The sequence below is a fragment of the Prionailurus viverrinus genome, chromosome B3 (genome assembly GCF_022837055.1).
Source record: "Prionailurus viverrinus isolate Anna chromosome B3, UM_Priviv_1.0, whole genome shotgun sequence".
Lineage (NCBI taxonomy): Eukaryota > Metazoa > Chordata > Mammalia > Carnivora > Felidae > Prionailurus > Prionailurus viverrinus.
In genome coordinates this window covers 89,658,110-89,683,026 of record NC_062566.1, presented here as the reverse complement: position 1 = coordinate 89,683,026, position 24,917 = coordinate 89,658,110, and the positions used below count along the sequence as shown (strand labels likewise).

The following is a 24,917-nucleotide window of genomic DNA, read 5'->3' as shown; positions in this document are numbered from 1 at the left end:
AAATTTTGTTTCATGAGCATAATATACCATAAAAGTTTTGCCTAGTATTATCTAGTAATTGACTAGTGATAACTATCACCATAAGAGAAACCTGAGCCATGTAGTACAAGTTCAATAGGAAAAGTGTGATATGTTATCCAATTTTCTACTCAAATCAAATTACAAAACATTTCCTCTGAAGAAAGAGCTACATAGACAACAGGAAGATATCTGAATATTGGTTACCATCATTAAGTAAAAATATTTCTTTAAGATACCATTCAATGAAGTCAGAGATTAATATTAATAAGTGTGTCACTAGTACATGATAAAGGTTACACTGTACTCACAAATTTTTTCATTTTTTGTTTACATATTTTCCTATATTTGTCACATCATGTAAAACAATTTACAATTTCTTCAGTCCACAAAACGTGATTATTCAGAGAAATTTTGGAGCAAACTCCTTACTTCATTCCACTTGAAGGGTCATAGAGCCACAGGGTACCATAGAAGGTAAGGATGGGACACAAGGGGGAAATAAAGTTTCAGAACCCTGTCTCAAAGCCCAGAAGCTATCCCACAGTCAGAATGCCCAATATCACCTCAGAGATGGGAGGTTTATTCTGGATAAATTAAACTGAGAGGATATAAACTTGGGACCTCAAGAATGTTTGGCTTGGAAGTGGGATTGAGACTCAAGATTTGAATCTGTAAATCTTCATACCGAATGCTAAGACCTCGACTTCATTCCTCTAGTCTAACTTTCAGAAGGCTGGTATACAGAATTATGCTCTTTAGGCAAGGGCCCAAATGACTTCAGGAGGGAAACATTCTCCAGATATTGATACGGGAGATTACCAAAGTGAAAATTCCAGCTTGCCAGATGCAATCACCCTATGGTTAAATTCACTTGTCAGAAGGACCTGCTTTCCCACACAGAGCTCCCAAGCAATATTTTAGTAAAATCCCTAAAGATGAACAAAGGACAAAGGTCACCAGATCATTGTGAAAATATTCCAAAATAAAAAGCAGAGACCTAAACAAATAATTTTTAGTAGTGACTATCTGCAAAGAATCAGAAAACTCTTCAGTACGCAATTCCGTATTCTTTGGATATGGTCTCAGTTAATGTATATTTGTTTAGTTTAAAATTTGCAGTGCATATAATTTCCCAAAGGAAATATGATTTTGTGTTTTGTGCTTTTGTCTCTGACCACAAAGGCAGAGAAAGGCAAGTCAAGCTTCAGGAAGGAAGTTCTCTCCATATTTCTAGGGCCAGACACTGTGCACTCTCTAGCATCTGTCAGAATTTGACATCTCACAGAAATCCGCTGACTCCAAAACCACCACAATTCAGTCCCTTGGCTATTTCATAACATACCAATTAGTACACCATATTTTCTTTCTTTGTGCAGCAGATGGTGTCAGAGACAGTTTGCAAGACTTCTGCCTTCCAGAAAGATTTGATTCAGCTTGATTAGCTTCATGAATTGGTTATCAAGGGACAAAATGAAGACAAAAAGGATATTATGACTAGACTTTCCAGTTGGTGAACATACAGTAATCAAATTATTCCAACCAGTCATATAGTATTTTCCTACATGCACATGGAATGTTCCACAGTAAAATAGCCAGATTAACCATTCCTGTGGGAACAGGCAGCCTATGCTCAATTTATTATGGCTCTGAGTTGATTTTTACTAACAACAGTGACATTATAAAACAAATCATAAAATATTGGAAGATTACACCTCACCTGATTCAGTAAGCCTTTTAAAATACAGCTGACCCTTAACAATATGGATTTAAACTGCATGATATATGCAGATTTTTTATATTACAATACTATAAATATATTATCTCTCCCTTATGATTTTCTTCCTAAAATTTTCTCTTCTCTAGCTTACTTTACTGTAAGAATATAGTATATAATACATGTAACACACAAAATTGTGTTAATCAAACTGTTTATGTTATCAGTAAGGCATCCCATCAACAGCAGGGTAGTTGTAGTTAGGTTTTGGGGGAGACAAAAGTTATACATGGATTTTTTACTATGCAGGGTGTCCATGCCCCTAACCCCTAAATTGTTCAGGGGTCAATAGTAATTTATAATTGGAAAGTTAAATTGTATTCGTATAAATTTGTATTTGTTAAAACTAGCGTCTATATTTCCTAATGTATATATTCTGAGTATTAACAATTGGACTTTTAGATTCCTACATTAGTTAGGATAGAGTAATAGCTATAAATTTCAAATTCAGATATGTATAACAGCTCAAGAACAAGGACTTCCTTGCTCAAAGTCCAAAGTGAGCAGATGGGCAGCTCTCTCCCAAGTGGTGGCTTAAGGATCCAATATCCTTCCTTCTTGTGGCTACGCAATCTGTAATGTGTGGCTTTCAGAGTCACAAGGCTTATCAGCAATGTGCTGCAGAAGAGGAAAAGGCCTAGAGTGTCATGCATAGTTTTGTCTCTAAAATTGTCGAAACTTGGATATTTTAGAGAGTAGAAGCACCACTTGACAACAACACGTGTAACCCATACATGTCCTAGGCACACTGAAATGATGGTAACCCTATGTGTGGGAGATTTTATGGACTATGACTGGAGTGGTGTACTTCACTCCTGCTCACATTCCAATTTATCACATGACCACTCCCAACTCCAAGGGAGACTGAGAAATATGGACTTGGCATTTCCCCAGGAAGAGGAGGATCTGGGGTTGATCAAAGCTAATCATCCAGCATGTCTTTGATACTCTTCTTTTCTTTTTTTTTTTTTCATACTTAAGTCCACAGCAAATGTTCTATCTAAAAAGACTCATTCATTCTGTAATATTGATACAAAATCTTTGTCCTATAGAGCTTATATTCTGGTGTGGGAAATGGTAATAAACAAATACATTAAAAGTACAGCATCAGGTAACTACAATCCATGAAACAAAAAGTAAGTCAGGAAGAAGGTAAAAAGTAAGTAGGGTACTGTTTAGATAGAAGAGTCAGGGAGACCCTCATGGTGATGTGGAGCAGACACTAGAATGAGAGGGAGCTGTTTGAGCATTTGAGTGAAGAGCTTTGCAAGCAGAAGCAATAAAAAATAATATATTTTTATAAAGGTATCAAGTTAGTTAGTAAAAATTGCTCTCTTTTGTGTTTTAAATAATCTAATAGTGAATCATGACTATTAGTACCTACTATGTCATATTTTTTTAAAAAATTTTCTAATGTTTATTTATTTTTGAGAGAGACAGACAGACAGAGTGTGAGTGGGGGGGAGGGGCAGAGAGAGAGATGGAGACACAGAATCCAAAGCAGGCTCCAGGCTCTGAGCTGTCAGCACAGAGCCCAATGCCGGGCTCAAACTCATGAGCTGTGAGATCATGACCTGAGCCAACGTTGTACACTTAACTGAGCCACCCAGCAGCCCATACTATGTCATATCTTTTAAGAAATCCTTAAAATACTTTCTTTTCAGCCCCTCTGAGAAATTATAACTGAAAAATTTTATACAATTAATGTTTTCCTCTTTAAACACTAAATTATTTTATTTTAAACCCCCATAGTAGAAACTCACTACAATAAAGAACATCTTTTTCTCCCTGGATTTCTTAAAGAAATAACTAATGACATTTTATACTCTCTTGATTACTTTCAGTTGTAAACATAAATCCAACTCAAATTAGTTCATACAAATGAGGGAGTTGTACTGACCCAATGGACTATGCAAAATCTTGATTCAGGTACTTTTTCTCTTTATCATCAAGACTTTTTCTTCATTCTTCATTTAGTTTCTCTCTGTATTGACCTCATTTCTCCTACTCGAGAGGACTTCCTCCACAACCATGGAGGGAGCATGACATGATGTGGCTTACATTATCAGTTCTTAACCAGCTTCCAGTTTACGTAATGCTACTGTCGCAATCCCAAAGGAACTAAAAGGTTTCTCACTCCCTGCACATAACACAAGGAAGTGTTCTGATTGTCCTTACTGGAGTCACATGCTTACTCCATGCTGGGTAATGACATTTCCATCTGCTGCAGTGGCTGAGAACTAGTTTCCCAACAGAAGGGAAATGCTATTAACAGAAGAAGGAGGGAAGTTTTTCTGGACAGACCACAACAAATGACTCCCCACCACCCCACCATCATTAAAAATGCTGATCATTATAGGAAAGTTACCAAGTATTAAGTATTAATATGCAATGCAAGTATCAGAATCAGGTGGAGTTGTGTATGAACTCTGGTTCCACAGATTACTACCTGTATGACTTTGGGCAGGTTGGTAAACTTTAAGCTTAGTTTCTTCACCAATTAAATCCTTACAACAATGATACCCATCCCGTAATTCTTAGTACAAATTAAAAGAATAGTTTGTGCTCAATAAATGATTGTATTCATTTTAGTCTCATAACTAAGTTTCAATGAACTCTTACTACAGTCCTATGAAACAAGTATTAATAGCTCTACTTATACAGAAATTGAAGCTCAAAGACGTTCAGTGTCTTTGCCCAAAGCAACACAGCTGGTGAGTGGCAGATTTGGAATTAGGTTCAAATCCCATGTCTGCAGGATTTCAGTTGATCCTCTTTCTACCATACACATTGCCTTAATTATTACACAACTCTTTGTAATAGTCTTCAGAGATTACTGAAGTACAGAGAGTTATTTTTCCCTAATTTAAACAACATCCCCCTCATCCTCTTTACATTGAATTTTCATGCTTTCAGCCTGGTAATCTATCAGTTTCTGTTACTGTCCATGAGCTATGACCATCTTTCAATAGAGAAAGTCAGTTCACTGTAGACAAGTAATACCAGAAATTCTATATTTGAAGACTCATTTTATTAGCTTAAGTTTTTTATCTTAAATTGGAGTTTAGAGATCTGAATTCAAAGCTAAGTGTTAGTATCTGAGTCTCAGTTTCATTATTCATACACTTGAGATACCATCCACTTTATAAAGTTGAAGTGGTGATTAAAAGATACACGGTATATGAAAGGGTTTTGTAAGGTATAAAATGCTCAATAAACATCAGACATATTATTGATACTAAGGTTGAGAATAAAACATTTTTATCAGTTCCTTAAATCTTAGTATGAACAGGTTTCTGACCCTATACTAAGGGTAGCTTTTGAAATAAGAGTGAGCCTGGGTCCTGAACATGTAAGGCAGGGAAAAGAAAGTAAGCTCTGCAGTAAAGAAAATGCAAGGAAAAGGAAGTCTGAAAACACCAGAAGACAAGTAATCCTTCATAGTTCTGCCTATGGTCCTAGCAGTGCCTATTTCCCTATACATAAAACACAAATGCTCAATTATGCAGGGTTAAGAGAGAAAGGTCCTCTCCAGCACCCTCACACAAGCTTAAATAAACTACAGATATTTTTTTTTAAACGTGCAAGTTCAGAAACAATTTATAGTATACATTAAAACATCTATTTCAACAGGCGAACTTTGTGCATTTGCAAATGAAGAAATTAACACCAATAAATTGTTTTGGATACAGTATTGTCACTTGTGTGCTATATTAATTTACTGCACTAATTAACTTACTGTCTCACACCAAATCAACATGCCCTCTCTTGGATGAACTCATATTAACATGGGCCATATATGACCTGCCTGCCTTAACTCTTTATAACTTTTCCTCAACATACAGACAGACATTTTAAGAATTTTCTATGGTGCAAAAATTTCCATTATGTGAACTACTATTCCAGTATGTATGAAACCATTTTGTTTTAATTTTAGCATGTCTTACTTAAGTGTTATCAGTTCTATGTTTGGAAACTCTCTTTTTCACTTTTATTTTTTGTTTGCAAGAAACAAATACACAGTAAATCTACTACATATATCAAGGGTAGTATGGTAGAAAAACAGATATCTCACAGAATTGAAGAATAAGATATACTGTGGCCAGGCTTCATGAGAAGAGAAAAAAGGCTTGAAATACAATGATTTTTCTCTTAGAAATCACAGGGTTTCTTTGATCTCTACTTCTCTTATTCATTGTTTCTCCACTTTGTTCTATACCTGTGTTCCATTCTTCTTTTCTTTCAACTTACTTATCCAAGTTCTAGCTCAGAATGGCTTCCTCAGCTGAATCTATATGACCTTTCAACTCAAATACCTGTGACAAACTAACTGCAAAGTCTTAGCTCAAATTCTTTGAAAATCTGATTGGTTCAACCCATTCTAATTGATTAATTTTACTTGGGAAAGTTTATTCCATATCCAACCAGTTATGGGCAGGGGAAAATTTGCTACAAACATACACTTCAGCAAAGGTTGTGAACAGCCAGTTCATTCATAAGACAGCATGAGAACATTCCAATTTCAAAAAGCAGAGTAAATTTAGAACTTTCTTCACCTCTTACAGGTCACTTAAGTGAAATAAGAAAAATAAGAAATAGAAATGCATATCAATAATCAACAAAAATCAAAGACAACTAAAATCACAAATCAAAAAATAGATTAAATCATTTTTAACAGCATTACAGATCATATAACAGTTCATAAAAATTAATACATGGTGCTTTTGAAATCAGAAAACCAAGATATTCAAAATTAAAGGCTTTTTTTTTCAGCTAAAACTTAAAGTCCTTTATTTCCAACAATGGAAAGCCTGAATACACTGGCAGTATGAGTTTTCAAGGAAGCAATTTGGTTTCGAGAACAAAAAGGACAGTTCCAGGAGAGGAGTCACATAAATAAGGCACATTTGCAGGAATTTAACTGTTGGCGAGAAGCAAGGGGAAAAAGAAACAGTATTAATAACCCCACAGCTTTGTTTCCCCTTTGGTTCAGAAAAAGTCAAAGCTAAAGAAACCCACATAATAATCCTTAGGCAACACAGAAAATTCCAATTAGCCTACAATCCAGCTCTGGAATATCCCCTACATAAAAATCCTGTGAATAGCTGGTCTGAGAAGACCTTCATTTGTTCCAAGACGAGTAGTCAAAAAGGACACAGGATAGGATATTTACAAAGATAGTATATGAGAAAAATTATAGAGGGGTGGGGGAAACAAAACAAAACAAAACAAAAAAGCTATTCATGAGAAAAATGTTTCCTTGGAACAAAAATTATAGCCAAACATGGTTATAATCATGGATATGCTTAAATAACAATAAAGGAAATAGAGTACAACTTTAAGAAAAATACATTAAGATGAAAGGGAAATAAAGTCAAAAATATTGCTATGTCATTTACATCTAGGATCAAATATACAACTTGAAGCTGGTAAATTAAGTATAAGAGTTATAAACATAAACTAATATGGTGACAGAGAAAGAAAGTAAGGGGGTAGCAAAAAAAATAGATTAATCTCATTGATCAAAATTTGAAATCAATAGAAATTGTCCAAAAAAAACAGAGGATTGAAAGAATTATATCAAAGTGTGATTTAGGAGAAATCAATGTCACAAAAAGATAAATCTTTCAAATTAACAACAACAACAACAAAAAAACCTTCAAAATAAAGAAAATGTATTTTGATAGTGATAGGTCATCTAAAAAATTAAGGCTAAAATATATAAATTGTAGCAAAATAAAAGGCAGATATAATACTAAACATTTTCCTTAATTATAAATGTAAAAAGCTAACTTTATTAAAAGAAAAGTATTTTCAGAAAAAAATCAGGAAAGAACAAACTGTTTGCTATATATAAGACCTATTTTAAAAACAGTAATTTGGAATGTCAGAAAATAAAAGGCTATGCAAAGGTAAATGCAAATAATTTAATATTCAACAAGTTTTAATTCAGAGCAAAAAAACTATTCAGTGAATTTTTAAAGTTGGTTTTATTCTTAAAGAACACAATTTGCAATGACTATAACTGTTAAGAATATTTGTGTCTCAAACGGCAAGATTTCATTCTTTTTGATTGCCAAGTAATATTATATTGTATATATATATATATATGTATATATGTATATATATATATATATACCACATAGAACTACAGTGTATTATGCTAAGTGAAATAAGTCAGTCAGAGAAAGAACTCATGATTTCACTAATATGTGGAATTTAAGAAACAAAACAGGTGAACATAGGGGAAAGAAAGGAAAAGTAGGATAAAAACAGAAAGGGAGGCAAACCATAGGAAACTCTTAAATACAGAAAACAAACTGAGGGTTGTTGGAGGGGAGGTACGTGGGTAGGTGGGGGGGCTAAATGAGTGATAGGCATTAAGGAAGCACTTGTTGGGATGAGCACTGGGTGCTGCATGTAAGTGATGAATCACTGGGTTCTATTCCTGAAACCAATACTACACTGTATATTAACTAACCGGAATTTAAATAAATAAATTATGTACTCTAAAAATAAAAATAATTAATACACAGAAAATAAATAATATTTGCATTAAAATAAAATGGTATTAACGTACATAAAGCAAAAGCTACAAATATACAAGTAAAAAATTGAGAGCAACATATTAATAATAACAGCAAGCTTCAATTCACCTTTCTTAGTCCATGGTAGATCAAATGGACAATCCTAATTGATAAAAAATAACAATGAATTAGATAGATTTCAATAACATATATTGACTTCTGTATTCTGAAAATAAACTTCCATTTTCTGAGGCCACCATTATCAGATACTAAAGCCAAACAAGGACATCACAAGAAAAGAAAACTACAGGCCAATATCCATGATAAACATAGATGCAAAAATCCTCAATAAAGTAATAGCAAACTAAATTCAATAATACGTTAAAAGGATCATACATCAGGATCAAGTGGGATTTATTCCAAGGACGCAAAGATATTTCAATATACACAAATCAATGTGATATGCCACATTAACAAAATAGAAGATAAAAATTGTAGGATCATTTCAATAGGTGTATAGAAAGCATTTGACAAAATTCAATATTGATTTATGCTTAAAAAAAAATCTTGGGGCACTTGGGTGGTTCACTCAGTTAAGTATCCAACTCTTGATTTCAGCTCAGGTCACGATCTCCCGGTTCATGAGATCAAGCCCCACACTGAGCACTGTACTGACAACGGGGACTTTGCTGGTGATTCTCTCTCTTCCTCTCTCTCTGCCCCTCCCCCACTAGTACTGTTTCTCTCTCTTTCTCTCAAAATAAACAAATTTTTTTTAATCAACAAATTGGATATAAAGAAAATATACCTAAAAATGATGAAAGCCATACATGACAAACTTACAACTAACATCATACTCAACAGTGAAAAGCTGAAAGCCTTTTCTCAAAATCAGGAATAAGTCAAGGATGCCTACTCTCACTACTTGTATTCAACTTGGTTCTGAAATTTCTAGCTGGGCTAGTTAAACAATAAAAACAAATAAAAGACATCCAAATCATAAGGAGAAAGGTAAAACTGTCACTATTTGCAGATGACATGATATTACATATAGAAAATCCTAAAGGCTTCCTCAAAATGCTGTTAGAACAAAAGATTAATTCAATAAAGCTGCAGGATACAAAATAAATAAACAAAACTCAGTTGCATTTCTGTATACTACTAACAAATTATCAGAATGAGATTTTTTTTTTTAATCTCACAACTGCATAAAAAAGAATAAGATACCCAGGAGTAAATCTAACCAAGGATGTGAAAGACCTATGCATTAATAAAACATTAATAAAGTATTAATGAAACAATTTGAGAAAGACATAAATAATATAAAGATATTCCATGCTCATGGAATTGTAAGAATCAATATTATTAAAATGTTCAACTACCCAAAGCAATCTACAGATTTATTCCATTATAATGAACACTTGTAACTAACATAATGTTATATGTCAATTATATCTCAGTAAAAAAATAAAATGAAATAATAGTCATGTGCTAACATTAATAATTTATTTTAAAAAAATAAACAACTTATGTTCCAAAAACAAAACAAAAAGTACTAAGAATTGTATCATTGTTTTACATTTTTGTAAAAACCTCTTTAATATTGGCTTAATATAAGATAGCTGGGATCTCATATCTGCTTTTGCATTCAATATGTTACCTGTTACATAGCCTCAAGTAAATTCATTTTTATACTCACAAAAGGAAAAAAGTGAAAAAAGGAAAACAGCATACTGGTAGTATTATGAATATACTTTTGACCTGACCAAAGGACCTAAAAGGGACACCAGGGGTCTCAAGACCACACTACAGAGCCATTGTTCTTAGAATTTCTCTCTTTGCCATCTCCAACCTGACCACAATCATTCCAGAGAGGTAAAGACCAACAGACTCAATAGACACATGAAAAAATTTTCAACATCACTCATCATCAGGAAAATACAAATCAAAACCATAATGAGATACCACCTCACACCTGCCAGAATGGCTAACATTAACAACTCAGGCAACAACAGATGTTGGCAAGGATGCAGAAAAAGAGTATCTCTTTTGTACTGCTGGTGGGACTGCAAACTGGTGCAGCCACTCTGGAAAACAGTATGGAGGTTCCTCAAAAGATTAAAAATAGAACTACCCTATGACCCAGCAATTGCCCTACTAGGTTTTTATCCAAGGGATATAGGTGTGCTGCTTCAAAGGGGCACATGCACCCCAATGTTTATAGCAGCACTATCAACAATAGTCAAAGTATGGAAAGAGCCCAAATGTCCATCGATGGATGAATGGATAAAGAAGATGTGATACACACACACACACACACACACACACACACACACACACACAAAATGGAGTATTACTCGGTAATCAAAAAGAAAAAAATCTTGCCATTTGCAACTACAAGGATGGAACTAGAGAGTATTATGTTAAGTGAAATTTGTAAGTTAGAGAAAGACAAATATCATATATGACTTCACTCATATGTGGAATTTAAGATACAAAACAGATGAACATAAGGGAAGGGAAGCAAAAATAATTTAAAAACAAGGAGGGGGACAACACATAAGAGACTGAAATACAGAGAACAAACTGAGGGTTGCTGGAGGGATTCGGGTGGGGGGATGGGCTAAATTGATAAGGGGCATTAAGAAAGACACTTGCTGGGATGAGCCCTGGATATTATACATACGGGATGAGTCACTGGAATCTACTCCTCAAATCATTATTGCACTATATGCTAACTAACTTGGATGTAACTTAAAAAATAAATCAATTAATTGAATAATTAAAAATAAATATATTTTAGAAACAAATAAATAAATATTAAGATATTTGGGCTACTGGGAGCATAAACTCAGACAAAAGGGAAATTTTTGATCCATCATATCTTTCTATTCTCAAAGAAAAAATAAATATGAAAAAATAGTGCACTTACTGTGATGAGCACTGAGTAATGTATAGAAATGTTGAGTCATTATATTGCATACCTGAAACGAATATAGCAAAATAAACAGGTTTGAAGGTAAAAACAAAAACAAAATAACCAGCAGACTCATTTATGCTGTATGACTCTCTCCATGTGTCCACAATGACGAGGAGAATGGTAGAGAAGTAACCCAAGAAGACTCAAACCAACTTTCTCTTTGAAGAATTTATAATTAAGATGGAAAGATAATCAGTCCTTTGGCTGGCTGGATTTGTAATATGTAAACATGAAACTGTGTGACAGCTATTTTCAGCACATCATGTAGATTGTATAAGAAGGAAAGTCATTCTGAAGAGAGAAAACAATAAGGCAGAAGACTGAGTGAAGCAGATCAGAATTCAATAATTTGGTAATGCTGATAATTTGGCATCACTTGGTCCAGGCTCCTTACAACTTTCCTGCTTTTTGCTATAATCAATACCTTGGCATTCCAATTATAGTGCTCTGTTTTCTGTTGGTCTCCTCATGTTGGTTTCTGATACCAAGCAGAGTCCTACTTAATAAACAATGATTTTGCTTTATAGTTATAATTCCTTTGAAACAAACAATATAACTCCAGAAGTCCTGTGAAGTAGCTCTGAAATAAGTTGCAATTTTAAAATATATATATACTATTTCCTTAGATATACTGTTGGATTTCCTCCTGAAACCCTCACAGGCAAAAAGCTAAACATATAAATGCAGCACTCCTTGCTTTGGAAACCTCTAAATTATGTCATTCCTGATGGTCATCTTATATGTCCTAAAAAGCAAATAACAAAATCAACAAATTATTTTCTAAAATGTAAAGGTTTACCTGATATATGAGAAATGGTAATATAAGATTAAAACTCAATATAGGATTAAAACTCAGAAGCAGTTATAGTAGGGATTAGATATAGCCATGTTAATATGAATTTTGCTTTGACCTGAGGGCAAGGGCATGAATTAAATGACAACTCTTCCATAAATGGGATGTAGATATTTATTTTTATGGTTAACAAGGATCTTTCAAAGTGTTTTCTAAATATAACTAATATTTGTTGGTTATAACTTCACTTGCCTAGAAGTATGCAAGTACTTTACAAACATTATCACTTAATCCCCACAACAATTCAACAATGAAAATAATGATCTTCATTTTGCAGATAGGAGAGATAAAGTTCAGGAATATTGCTTGAGATTGCATGGTTTACAAATCACAGACATGGAATTTGAATCTGTATATTAAACTTCAAAGTCTGTACTTTCTCCAGTAAACCATGTCAAATTTATGGTTTGTATAACATAAATATTAAACTCAGTTGAGGAAAATAAATCAAATAAAAACAAAGCACACAAAATCTTAAGTAAATAACAATCTACATGCTCACTTTTTCAACCATTCTGTCTCCTTGCACAGGGCTTAGATAATGCCAACCATTCAATAAACATTTTTTTTTAATTTATAAAACAGGAAGTGAAGTTGACTTATTGCTGAGAAATCATAAATGTGATCAGGTAAAAGAGAGCATACTGAAATTTTCAGGCAACTTTTTCCATTGGGCAAACTTTTGCTCCCCTCATCAAATAATATAAATGATCATAATAAGATTCCTTCATTCTTCATTAGCATTTATATATAAATGTATTCCCTGATCATAGCTCTTGAGAAGAAAAATATAAAATGCCATTCAGATTCTATCAAAATTTGTTGAAAATATTTTTATATCATGATGTACTAGAAAGTTTACATATGTCGTTTCATTCAATCCTCATTACAAAGGAGAAGAGTAAAGTGTACAGATAATAAGTAAATGTCCTTGGATTACTATGTCAATAATTGTAATTCCAAAATTGGAGCCCAGGTCTTCAAATTCTATGTGATTTTCATCACAGTTGTGGCTTCCAAAGTGGGGTCTATACACTCAAGAAGTATATAAGATCATATACTAGCATGAAAAGAAAAGAATTATTAAAAGTTCTACTTACATATATTATAAATACAAATTTATAGTATAATTATATGCCATATATTGTATATAGAATTTTAATTCTAATTTTGTTTTATGAGTTACAAATTATATGAATAGAGCTGAACAATTATATAACTTATACATAAATACATATTTATGGAGGGAATGTAAGTAAAAAATACATTGTTGATGGGGATCACAGTCAAAAACTATACTATACCATGTTGTCTTTCTATGCTGTCTCATTCTATTCAAAACACACAATATATACACACACCACACCCAGAATTAAAGAAAGAAACTATAAGATCTTTGTCTACAGTCAGCAGAGGCTAAAACTTGACATAGACTGATCTTGATCTGCCCCTCATGGGTATAAGCTAGGAAATCCTCTGCCTGGAGTCCCTAGCTCTAGACCTTTTTCTGGGAGCTTTCAATCATAAGCCCCTATTGTCCAAGCCTGCTATACCTTCATCAACATGGGTTTCTAGTTTCTCCATTCATTGGTCAAAAATGGTTCAAAAAGGGCTGGCTGAGACTCAAGTATACATGATGTATGATATCAGGAATAAAAGAAAGTTTAAAGAAATAGAAGAAAACCTACTTCAGATATTTTAGTTTTTCCAAGTCTTCCCTATCAAACTAATTTGAAACAAACTCAAAAATTAAATTAAAAATTATTGAGTATCAGTAGATTATCAAAACCTTTTAATAGTACTCCAGCATAGTTTCTTGGAGGAGGAGTCAAGATGGCAGAAGAGCATGGAGGTTTTATCTGTGTCTCACATCCATGAAATACAGCCAGATCAACACTAAACCATGCTGCACACCTAGAAAACTGATCTGAGGATTAACACAACAACGTGTACAACCTGAACCACAGAAGTCAGCAGGTATGCAGCGAAGAGAGGTGAAATGGGGGAGAGAGAAGCTGTGGAGGGCAGGGAGCTGTTTTTGCATGCAGAGAAAGGATGGAGATGGGGCGGGGGGTGGGAGGGAGAATACAGGAAAAGTACCCCCCAAAAGCAGTTGGAGAGAAAGTGGAAAAGGGGAAACAGCCACAGGGACTGAACTAAAAAAGGAAAAATGAGAAAGGAGAGGGTTTAAATTCCATACAGACTCTATAAATAGGGGGAGTGTGCAGAGTCTGAAACTCCGCAGCTCGATACCTGGTGGTGCTCTGATAAGATGGGCAAATCCCCAGGAGCAGAGTGAAGTCTGGGGGTCTTCAGGCCACATGTGGAGAGGCAGTTGCCCTGCTGAGAAGACACCTGGTAGAAGTGTGTGGGTCCCCCAAAGACAAAGGCCCCCATGGACCTGGGAGAAAAAACACATTTGCTGGGGCTGGAACAAGGCCATTGGGGGTGAAGCCTGCTGCCAGATGCATGTTGTCATTTGCCATAATCCCTGAAACACTGCTGGTACACAATCGCATGAACTTTTTCTGGTGTGGGCTGGCACCCAGCCGCAGTCTCTGTGCATCTGCAGCAGCACGGTCCCATGACTGCTTCTGGGTGTATCTGGCACTGGCGATTGCTTGGTGAGACCCTCCAGCAGAGGGCAGAATGGGTCAAAGCTGCAGCCCCTCAGAAGTAAGGGGTCGGGAAAAACAGCCACATCTGAGATAAAACTCAGGAGGGAGGTGCTGCCTGGGGCTTGGTCACAGAAAGTGTAAAAGTGGGAAGCGTATGGAAGTCAAAGACAAAGGACAGGTGTGCAATTGCTGATCAGGGAGAACAGAGTTCCGATACTAAACACTGGGTAGCTGGGTGATGCCATTTTCATTGTTCCTGTGCGTACGCATACACACTCACAAGTGCCACAACAATCCACCCCAGTAAGCTAAGCAGCACCATCTAGCGGACAACAGAGCCATTACACTAAGCCCCACCCAACTGGGCTAAACTTGGTCTTCAGGAACACAAGTTTCATCAGCATGGTTAGTTTACACACTATAAAGCATTTCATAGTTTGATTTCTAGGGGAAAACAAAGTAATGTTGATCGCATTTCAGTGTGTTCGCTGGTCCATCTATTCAATTATCTTTTCCTTATTTTTGTTTTTCTCGTTTTTGTTTCTTTTATTTTTCTTGAATATAGAAAGACAAAAAATCATTTTTATTTTCAATTTTTATTAAAAATATTTTTCCTTGATTTTTTTTCTACTATATGTTTTACTCTTGCGTAATTTTTTTCAAATTCTATTTAACTTCCATCATTTCATTTTATTCTACTTCAGTGTACTCATTATTTCAAATTTTCAAATGATTTCCTTTTTTTTCTTTCCCCTTTTCTGTAAACTATCAAGCCCCTTTCACCACTCAGAACAAAACACATCTAGGATCTAGCATCATTTATTTGATTGTGTGTGTGTGCGTGTTGTTGTTGTTGTTTTTAATTTCTAATTTTAGTATTTTCTTAATTTTAGAGTTTTTTATTTAAAATTTTTAACCTCATTAATTCCTTTTCTCCCTTCAAAATGACAAAATGAATGAATTCACCCCAAAAGAAAGAGCAGGAAGAAACAACAGCCAGGGACTTAACCAACACAGATACAAGCAAGATGTCTGAACCAGAATTTAGAATCTCAAAATAAGAATAGTATCTGGAGAGACAGGAAACCATCAAAACCCTAGAGGAGAAAGCAGGAAAGACCTCTCTGACCTCAGCTGTAGCAATTTCTTACTTGACACATCCCCAAAGGCAAGGGAATTAAAGCAAAAATGAATTACTGGGACCTTATGAAGATAAAAAGCTTCTGCACAGCAAAGGAAACAACCAACAAAACTAAAAGGCAACCAACGGAATGGGAAAAGATATTTGCAAATGACATATCAGACAAAGGGCTAGTATCCAAAATCTACAAAGAGCTCACCAAACTCTACACCTGAAAAACAAATAACCCAGTGAAGAAATGGGCAGAAAACATGAATAGACACTTCTCTAAAGAAGACATCCAGATGGCCAACAGGCACATGAAAAGATGCTCAAGGTCACTCCTCATCAGGGAAATACAAATCAAAACCACACTCAGATATCACCTCACGCCAGTCAGAGTGGCCAAAATGAACAAATCAGGAGACTATAGATGCTAGAGAGGATGTGGAGAAACGGGAACCCTCTTGCACTGTTGGTGGGAATGCAAACTGGTGCAGCCACTCTGGAAAACAGTGTGGAGGTTCCTCAAAAAATTAAAAATAGACCTACCTTATAACCCAGCAATAGCACTGTTAGGAATTTACCCAAGGGATACAGGAGTGCTGATGCATAGGGGCACTTGTACCCCAATGTTTATAGCAGAACTTTCAACAATAGCCAAATTATGGAAAGAGCCGAAATGTAGATCAACTGATGAATGGATAAAGAAGTTGTGGTTTATATACACATGGAGTACTACGTGGCAATGAGAAAGAATGAAACATGGCCTTTTGTAGCAACGTGGATGGAACTGGAGAGTATGATGCTAAGTGAAATAAGCCATACAGAGAAAGACAGATACCATATGTTTTCACTCTTATGTGGATCCTGAGAAACTTAACAGAAACCCATGGGGGAGGGCAAGGAAAAAAAAGAGGTTAGAGTGGGAGAGAGCCAAAGCATAAGAGACTCTTAAAAATTGAGAACAAACTGAGGGTTGATGGGGGGTGGGAGGGAGGGGAGGGTGGGTGATGGGTATTGAGGAGGGCACCTTTTGGGATGAGCACTGGGTGTTGTATGGAAACCAATTTGACAATAAACTTCATATATTGAAAAAAAAGAATAGTATCTGGAGTCAAAAATAGATTAGAATCCCTTTCTGTGGAGATAAAAGAAGTAAAAGCTAGTCAGGATGAACAAAAATTCTATAACTGAACTGCAATCTCAAATGGCTGCCACAGCAGCAAAGATGGATGAGGCAGAGCAGAGAATCAGCAACACAGAGGACAAACATGGAGAATAATGAAGCAGAAAAAAAGACAGAGACCAAGGCAAAAAAGCATGATTTGAGAATTAGAGAAATCGGTGACTAATTAAAAAGGACTATCAGAATCATAGGGGTCCCAGAAGAGGAAGTGGGAGAAAAAGGGGTAGAAGGGTTATGTGAGCAAATCATAGCAGAAAGCTTTCTTAACCTGGAGAAAGACACAGACATCAAAATTCAGGAAGCACAGAGGACTCCCATTAGATTCAACAAAAACCAATGATCAACAAGACATATCATAGTCAAATTCACAAAATACTCAGGCAAAGAAAGAATCATGAAAGCATCGAGGGAAAAAAGTTATTAACCTACAAGGGAAGGCAGATCAGGTTCACAGCATATCTATCCACAGAAACATGGCAGGCCAGAAAGGAGTGACAGAATATATACAATGTGTTGAATTAGAAAAATATGCAACCAAGAATTCTTCATCCAGCAATGCTGTCATTCAAAATAGAAAGAGAGATTAAAAGTTTCCCAGACAAACAAAATTAAAGGAGTTTTTGACCACTAAACCAGCCCTACAAGAAATTTTAAGGGGGACTCTATGAGAGGTAGAAAAGATGATAAATAAATAAATAAATAAATAAATAAATAAATAAATACCAAAAGCAACAAAGACTAAAAAGGACCAGAGAATACCACCAGAAACTCCAACCCTGCAGGCAACATAATGGCAATAAACTCATATCTTTCAGTACTCACTCTAAACGTCAATGGACTAAATGCTCCAATCAAAAGACATAGGGTAACGGAATGGATAAGAAAACAAGATCCATCTGTATGCTGTTTATAAGAGACCCACTTTAGACCTAAGACACCTTCAGATTGAAAGTAAGGGGATGGAGAACCATCTATCATGCTAATGGTCACCAAAAGAAAGCCAAAGTAGCCATACTTATATCAGACAATCCAGATTTTAAATAAAGACTGTATCAAGAGATGAAGAAGGACATTATATGATAATTAAGGGGTCTATCCACCAAGAAGATCTAACAATTGTAAACATTTATGTCCCCAACGTGGAAAAACACAAATATATAAATCAATCACAAACATAAAGAAACTCAGTGATAATAATACCATAATAGGGGACTTCAACACCCACTTACAGCAAGGACAGGTCATCTAATCAGAAAATCAACAAGGGAACAATGGCTTTGAATGACACACTGGACCAGATGGACTTAACAGATATATTCAGAACATTTCATCCTAAAGTAGCAGAATATACATTCTTCTCCAGTGCACATGGAACGTTCTCCACAATAGACCACATACTGGGACACAAATCAGCCCTCAACAAGTACAAAAAGATTGAGATCATACCGTGCATATTTTCAGACCACAATGCTATGAAACTCGAAATTAGCCACAAGAAAAAATTTGGAAAGGTAATAAATACTTGGAGACTAAAGAACATCCCACTAAAGAATGAATGGGCTAACCAAGAAGTTAAAGAGAAAATTAAAAAGTTCATGGATGCCAATGAAAATGATAACACCAAACCCCAAAACCTCTGGGATGCAGTAAGGCAGTCATAAGAAAGTATATAGCAATCCAGGCCTTTCTAAAGAAGGAAGAAACATCTCAGATATACAACCTAACCTTACACCTTAAAGAACTGGAAAAATAACAGCAAATTAAGCCCAAAACCAGCAGCAGACAGGAAATGATAAAGATTACAGCAGAAATAAATGCGATCGAAACCAAAACCCAGAAAACAAAAAATAAAAAACAAACAAACAAAAAAAACAGTAGAACAGATCAATGAAACCAGAAGCCGGTTCTTTGAAAGAACTAACAAAATTGATAAACCCCTAACCAGATTATCAAAAAGAGAAAGGACCCAAATAAATAAAACCAAGAATGAAAGAGGAGAGATCACAACCAACACAACAGAAATAAAAACAATAATAAGAGAATATTATAAGCAATTATATGCCAATAAAATGGGCAAGCTGGAAGAAATGGACAAATTCCTAGAAATATATACACGACCAAAACTGAAACTGAAGAAATAGAAAATTTTAACAGACCCATAACCGGTAAGGAAATCGAATTAGTAATCAAAAATGTGCCAAAAAACAAGAGTCCAGGGACAGATGGTTTTCCAGGGGAATTCTACCAAACATTTAAGGAAGAGTTAATACCTATGCTCTTGAAGCTGTTCCAAAAAATAGAAATGGAAGGAAAACTTCCAAACTCTTTCTAGGAAGCCAGCATTACCTTGATACCACAACCTGACAGAGACCTCACTAAAAAGAAGATGTACAAACCAATTTCCCTGATGAACATGGATACTAAAATCCTCAACAAGATACTAACCAACTAGATCCATCAATACATTAAAAAAATTATTCACCAAGACCAAGTGGGATTTATACCTGGGATGCAGGGCTGTTTCAATATCTGCAAAACAACCAATGTAATTCATCACATCAATAAAAGAAAGGACAAGAACCACATGATTCTCTCAATATATACAAAGAAAGCATGTGACAAAATACAGCATCCTTTCTTGATAAAAACCCTCAAGAAAGTAGGGATAGAAGGATCATACCTCGAGATCATGAAAGCCAAATATGAAAGACCCATTGCTAATATCATCCTCAATAAGGGAAAACTGAAAGCTTTCCCCCCTAAGGTCAGGAACAAGACAGGGATGTCCACTGTCACCACTGTTATTCAACACATTATTGGAAGTCTTAACCTCTGCAATCAGACAGCACAAAGAAACAAAAGGCATCCAAATTGGCCAGGAGGAGGTCAAACTTTCACTCTTCGCAGATGACATGATACTCTATATGGAAAACCCAAAAGATTCCACCAAAAAACTGATAGAACTGATTCATGAATTCAGCAAAGTTGCAGGATATAAAATCAATGCACAGAAATCGGTTGCATTCCTATACACCAACAATGAAACAACAGAAAGAAATCAAGGAATTGATCCCTTTTACAATTGCACCAAAAAACATAAAATACCTAGGAATAAATCTAACCAAAGAGGTAAAAATCTATACACTGAAAACTATAGAAAGCTTACAACAGAAATTGAAGAAGACACAAAAAATGGAAAAATATTTCATGCTCCTGGATAAGAAGAACAAACATTGTTAAAATGTTAATACTACCCAAAGCAATCTACATATTCAATGCAATCCCTATCAAAATAACACCAGCATTCTTCAGAGCTAGAACAATCCTAAAATTTGTATGGAACCAAAAAAGACCCCAAATATCCAAAGCAATCTTGAAAAAGAAAACCAAAGCAGGAGGCATCACAATCCCAAATTCAAGCTATCTTACAAAGCTGTAATCATCCAGACAGTATGGTACTGGCACAAAAAACAGACACTCAGATCAATAGAACAGAATAGAGAACCCAGAAATGGACCCACAAACGTATGGCCAACTAATCTTTGACAAAGCAGGAAAGAATATCCAATGGAATAAAGTCAGTCTTCACCAAGTGGTGCTGGGAAAAATGAACAGCAACATGCAGAAGAATGAACCTGGACCACTTTCTTACACCATACACAAAAATAAACTCAAAATGGAAGAAAGACCTAAACGTAAGAGAGGGAGCCATCAAAATTCTCGAGGAGAAAGCAGGCAAAAACCTCTTTGATCTTAGCGACAGCAACTTCTTACTCAATACATCTCCGGAGGCAAGGAAAACAAAAGCAAAAATGAACTATTGGGACTTTATCAAAATAAAAAGCTTCTGCACAGCAAAGGAAACAATCAACAAAACTAAAAGGCAATTCACAGAATGGGAGAAGATATTTGCAAACGACATATCAGATAAAGGGTTAGCATCCAAAAGCTAGATGAACTTACCGAACTCAACACCAAAAACAAATAATCCAGTGAAGAAATGGGCAAATGACATGGAAAACCGACACATGAAAAAAATACTCAACATCACTCATCATCAGGGAAATAAAAATCAAAACAAGCACCTCACAGAACAGCTAACATTAACAACTCAGGCAACAACAGATGTTGGCGAGGATGTGGAGAAAGAGGATCTCTTTTGCATTGTTGGTGGGGATGCAAACTGGTGCAGTCATTCTGGAAAACAGTATGGAGGTTCCTCAAAAAATTAAAAATAGAACTACCCTATGACTCAGCAATTGCACTACTAGGTATTTATCCAAGGTATACAGGTATGCTGTTTCGAAGGGGCACATGCACCCCAATGTTTATAGCAGCACTATAGACAATAGCCAAAGTATGAAAAGAGCCCAAATGTCCATTGATGGATGAATGGATAGAGAAGATGTGTTATATGTATATACAATGGAGTATACTTGGCAATCAAAAAGAATGAAATCTTGTCATTTGCAACTATGTGGATGGAACTAGAGCATATTATGCTAAGCAAAAGTAGTCAGTCAGAGAAAGACAAATATCATATGACTTTACTCATATGAGGACTTTAAGACACAGAACAGATGAACACAAGGGTGGAAGCAAAAATAATATAAAAAACAGGGAGGGGGACAGAACATAAGAGACTCTTAAATACAGAGAACAAACAGAGGGTTACTGGAGGGATTGTGGGAGGGACGATGGGCTACATGGGTAAGGGGCATTAAGGAATCTACTCCTGAAATCATTGTTGCACTATATGCTAACTAATTTGGATGGTAATTTAAAAAATAAAATTAGGGGCGCCTGGGTGGCGCAGTCAGTTAAGCGTCCGACTTTAGCCAGGTCACGATCTCGCAGTCTGTGAGTTCGAGCCCCGCGTCGGGCTCTGGGCTGATGGCTCGGAGCCTGGAGCCTGTTTACGATTCTGTGTCTCCCTCTCTCTCTGCCCCTCCCCCGTTCATGTTCTGTCTCTCTCTGTCCCAAAAATAAATAAACGTTGAAAAAAATTTAAAAAAAATTAAATTAAAAATAATAATATTCCAGCATAGAGATAGCAGCTGATTAAAGCCAGTTCCTTAAGCCCTACTTGTTAAAAACAAAAATAGCCAATTACAAAGCAGAATCCATGTAAAAGGCAAGGAGTCAATTTTAAAAAATAAAATAGGCAACAGAATATTACCAGAAAAAAATAAAAGAATTATAAAAGGAAAAGTAAAATCAAAATGATTAGCCTATTTATAAGAGCAAACTCTTCCAAGGCTAAGAAGTGAAAGCACTCTTCAGGGGAAGGCTCTTAGTTTAAGCCATCCTAAAATAGAAGACCACAATTAATGCTGATTGTGTAAACAGGTAAGACATTGGAGAAGTTAAAAATACAGCCCTGTAGGCCAATTTGGGGATCCAACAATGCCAAACCTCCACAATTTTACCTAATTTATCTAATTACCACTTTATTATATCCACTGCCATCACAAGGCAATAAAAATGAAGCCACTAATGCTTGCTTGGTCAGCACACATACAAAAACTGAAATGATACAAAATAGATTGTTATAACCCCTGTGCAATGGTGACATACCAACTCTTAAAATGTTTCATATTTTTGGGGCGCCTGGGTGGCGCAGTCGGTTAAGCGTCCGACTTCAGCCAGGTCACGATCTCGCGGTCCGGGAGTTCGAGCCCCGCGTCGGGCTCTGGGCTGATGGCTCAGAGCCTGGAGCCTGTTTCCGATTCTGTGTCTCCCTCTCTCTCTGCCCCTCCCCCGTTCATGCTCTGTCTCTCTCTGTCCCAAAAATAAATAAACGTTGAAAAAAAAATTAAAAAAAAATGTTTCATATTTTTCTTATTTTTTCCAAAAAGAATTCAAGAAGGATGAATCAGGAACTCCAACAGAGTGGAAGGGATCGTGGAGAGGGCAATAAGTCTTTTCTGAATATATATTTATATATAGTTTTGACATTAAATCATGTTGTTTTAATTTTTTAATGAATAATGTTTTATGTACTCAAAAAATGAAATTTAAAGCACTAGAAAAATAAAACCTCAAATAACAGATACATTATAATATAACTATATCCCAAATTTTAAAAAAAAGCATAACTACATAGAAGGGGAAAAATAAAACTAACCTGAATAACTTTGGAACAGAGTACTTTGACCCTGAGTCTAAAGCCAAAAACAAAAACAAAACCTGTAAACAAATATAGAACTCTAGTTACAGGGTCTGTTTTTGATGGTAGTTTGAGTTTATAATTCTGAAACTACCCTCTGTGTATTGTAGGACTGAAGAAATGATTAAATATTTAGAGGATTAAATAAGCTAGAGTGCTTACTGCTGGAGAAGGGAGTTACAAATATGGAAATAGGAAGGCTAGAATGAATTCCACGGTGCTGAATTGCAATGAGAATAATTAGTATAAATTCGGGTTTAAATGGATAGATGAATGGATAATGATAGATGATAGACAGATAAACAAAGCCAAGTGGATATGTGTGTTTATATTTTTTAGCTCTGCCTTTTGAGAACCTAGAAGAAAAGACACCCCAGCAGCAATGAACACACCCTATATCCTGATTTTGATTTCTAATATACCATCTCGCATTAAATCCTGATCTTGGTTTCTAAATACCATCCCCCATTAAAAGGAATTGGCCTCATTGGAAATGTAGTTGACTCTTAGTATCAAGGCAGGGAAGGTAAAACGTGAGCCTGGAACATCTTGTAGTTCCAGGAAGTAAAATTTGCTAAAAACATGATGGCAGTAAGCTAGAAGGATATAGGTGCCAGTTTGAAGAGCTTCCACTCAGCTAAATATGGAATAAATTGAGCAAATAATGGTAGTAACAGAATATTCATGGGATAAATAGAAAGCTATGAATCTATACTTCCATTAAAAAAAAGAATGAATAAGTAAATTAATGGGAGAAGGAAAAATTTTTCCTTATATTACGCCCAGTAAATGGAGAGAAAGTAACAAAGTTATAAAATTGCCATTTGGCAATTATAGTTTGCCCAAATATAGCCAATTGTCCTTCAACAAGCCCGACGAGGATAAACATTAAATTAGTGGCAATTAGTGGCACCTAGATGGGCAAGACAAGAGCTACTTGTTTAGCAGATAAACCAGCAAGAGCATTTCCTTTGGTTCTGTGATGATCTCAGAAATATGAGCTTATATTTTGATAACTGATATTTTTTAGCATTTAATAATTTCTAATATGACATTGATAATTTCATCATTTTTCTATAAGGTTACCTGAATCTGTCTCAGATACCCTTTCCTTCTATAGCACCCCAAAATCATAAATCATGTGTCTACTATATGTTAAGTGTTTACCATTTTTCTTTTGCCAGAATGCAAACGCAATTCAAAGTTATTAATTTTGTCAGTTGGGAAATTAGAGCATTAGGCAAAGGAGTGAATATGATAGCTCTAAATTCCACAATGAATACTTGTCCTGCAGAGGAAATACCTGTCATTTTCAAGGGGAAAAAAAGGCCATTTATAAACAACACTGAATTGGGATTCATTAAAGGAGTATTTGTAAGGGCAGTTCTGGACATACTTCCTGAGTTACAGCTAAACAACTATATAATTTCCCTTTATCTGGAAGGATTAAGATTTACACATGTTAAATTGTGATATGAGAAGGAAAAAGTAGAACTTTATAAGCAGCAGAATAAATGACAGAGAAATGATGAAAGTTGCCTAGAAGTAACAGAGATTGTATAGTACCACGGCTGAAATTACAAAGGAAATTGTAAAAGTCATATGAGCATAGCCAAAGAGTCATTTGCTACCATGGTAATGGAGATCACTAAACTCTAAAGCATTT

The 24,917-nt window shown here is 35.4% G+C and overlaps 1 non-coding gene across 1 annotated transcript; it reads left to right on the top strand.

Moving 5' to 3' along the window:
• The first annotated feature begins 22,578 nt into the window (after window positions 1-22,578).
• LOC125169192 (U6 spliceosomal RNA) lies at window positions 22,579-22,685 on the top strand. The gene has a single exon (XR_007153515.1). It is a non-coding gene; the product is annotated as a U6 spliceosomal RNA (small nuclear RNA).
• The last annotated feature ends 2,232 nt before the right edge of the window (window positions 22,686-24,917 follow it).